This window comes from Branchiostoma belcheri, unplaced genomic scaffold (genome assembly GCF_001625305.1).
Source record: "Branchiostoma belcheri isolate BF01 breed outbred unplaced genomic scaffold, Haploidv18h27 scaffold677, whole genome shotgun sequence".
NCBI classification, from domain to species: domain Eukaryota; kingdom Metazoa; phylum Chordata; class Leptocardii; order Amphioxiformes; family Branchiostomatidae; genus Branchiostoma; species Branchiostoma belcheri.
This window is the reverse complement of record NW_017804328.1, coordinates 13,930-16,378: the sequence shown is the minus strand read 5'-3', so window position 1 is coordinate 16,378 and position 2,449 is coordinate 13,930. Positions and strand designations below refer to the sequence as shown.

At 45.1% G+C, this 2,449-nt stretch overlaps 1 protein-coding gene across 1 annotated transcript in view; it reads right to left on the bottom strand.

Moving 5' to 3' along the window:
- Nucleotides 1-698: 698 nt before the first annotated feature.
- LOC109483978 overlaps nucleotides 699-2,449 on the bottom strand; it is a 9,974-nt gene continuing 8,223 nt past the window's right edge. The window contains exon 5 of the mRNA XM_019787135.1: nucleotides 699-808. The gene's annotated coding sequence lies outside the window, so the exon portion shown is untranslated. The remainder of the gene's footprint in view (nucleotides 809-2,449) is intronic.

Below are 2,449 nucleotides of genomic sequence, written 5' to 3'. Positions count from 1 at the left end.
ATGTAGTGAGTATCTAGCTGGGCTTAAACCTGCTCTAATCAGGATCTGCTTGAAAGCCTTATCGAAAACGCTCTGAGTCAAAGGTACAAATCCGGATCTATGTGGTCTCGTAAAAGCTGCGATAGTATCAAAATTGCGATTCAACTTAACCATATTACAGTATGCCGATACAGGACAAAGAGGAGAATTCTTGATCTCCATCACGGGAACGTACAATACTCTCTCAGCACACTGTAATGTCTTAGACCATCTAATTCTGATCAGCAAAACTCCTCTATGTACAGCAAAATATAATGCATAGTGAACTGTTTAGCCGGATCGAACTCATGCTTAGACACAAAGTTAGATTTTCTCTGAAATGTGAAGAAACTTAAAAGAATCACTGTCCATATGGTTGCCTGAAACGAGTCCGAGGTATCTAACTGTTCATGGATCTTGAGTAAGACTTCTGGGGTGAATGGCAGCTTTTGACGTGGCGTATGTCCCATTTGTTTCTTCAGTCCACGTAGCACTAGGGCTAGATCCATAGACGAGAAAGCCGCGGTGTCTAGTCCGAACAGAATGTGAAAGGTTTTAATACCACTGATATAGTTTGCAATTGATGCTGGCGCCCGAAAGGAACGACTGAGAAACTCAGCATAAGTCTCCAGGGTGTCTACTGTTGACGGAAAGGGCGGTAAACCGTAGAACGAACAGAACAGCATGTAGGTTCGTAAATGTGTTCTCAAGTTCCCCCAAGTTCCTTCAGCAAAGGCTGCCCGTTTAGTCTGACGCACTCGGTCTCGCAGTAATGTAAGGTCTTTGCTGGCTGAAACAAACAAACAAACAGAACAGAACAAATGCATTAGAACCTTATCATACAGTCAATAAGGGCACTCCAAGATAAAGTCTTCCTGGAATACCGGAATCTCACAAGTGGTCTGGTGCCGTGTGAGACTCTTGAACTGCTGAGAGTGATACGTTGACATGTGCCATCGCGAAAGATGATCTGCAATCCGATTGTGGGAACCTTGAATGTGTGTGGCCTTCACCTGGAACTCAAATGTGGCAGCCAACAGCCATAATTCCCTCGCACACTGCAACAGTTCCCGATCACGAGCACGGCCGGAGTTTAATACGTGCACACATGCCATGTTGTCGCAGTGTACCAAAATTCGCTGTCCAAACCATTGGGGTGCCCACTTCCGTGCCGCGACTACAATTGTTAACATTTCAAGCACGTGTATCTTTGATCCAAACTGTTCCAAAGTCTGCTCGGGAAACTCGCAATGGAAGAACTGACCGTTGGAGAAACCGCCGCACCCCGTGGCACAGGCATCTGTCATAACCAACTCGTCAGGGTCGCTGCAAATGTCTGGAACCATCATCGATACACCGTTGTATGAATCCATAAACCGCTGCCACCACTTTAGATCCAATCTGGAATCCCGTGACAAGCGAAGTCTATGGTGGTTCCGTCGTAGTGAACGCAATGCCTCCAACATACGTGATATAAACAGTCGTCCAGGAGGCACACAGGATGAGACAAAAACGAGCTTACCGATCAGGGACTGGAGTTCGCGTCTAGTGGCCTTCTTCTTGTCCAGCCACGCGCTAACAAGCAGTCTAATCTCTTCTAACCGGAACTGTGGAACGCGTCTAGTCATAGACACTGTATCGAAATCGATTCCTAAAAATGTCATACACGTAGTAGGGCGCACTGCCTTCTCTGGAGCTTCTTCCAAGCCAAGACTGCCCAAAGTGTTCTGTAAATCTGCGAACGCTGCATCAGCTAAAGATGGAGTTTCTGCTCCTCCGAAATCATCTAAGTAATTACACACATCATAACCTTTCTCCCGCTGAATATAAGTGACGGCTGAAGTCGTTGTTTGGCAAATGTATGCTGATGATCTGAGTCCAAATACTAATCTAGTGTCCACATAGAAATCACCTCTCCAATTGTACAATAGATATTTGTAGTCCTTAGGGTCCACTGGCAACTGCCGGTATGCTCTCCTTAAATCTGTCTTATATAACAAACAACCTGGTCCCTTATTCAAAATCATTTGAGTCATTGTGTCGACTGATGGGTAAGACAACTGTACCGTGTCTCCCAGATAAGTATCCTTAGGTACTGCTTCATTCAATGCATGGCCACATGGGAAACTACAGTCCACTACTACTCTCCTCTTATCACTGTTCCGTTTCTCCACTGTTTGTAATGGTAAAGAAACCACTGGGGACGAAAAAGGGTTCTTTGGAAACGGTCCCACTATGGCACCTAGGCGACGCTCTTCAGAAAGAAAATGATCAACATGTGAAGAATACGTTGTAGCAGACTTATGATTCTTAGGATACAAAACTGCAGGCGGACTATAGAGTTCTTCCTGAACGTTGATGGGCCAACCAAAATCCAAATAATCCACTATATGCTTGTGCTCGTAATCTTTAAGTAACTTTCTCCAGGTTT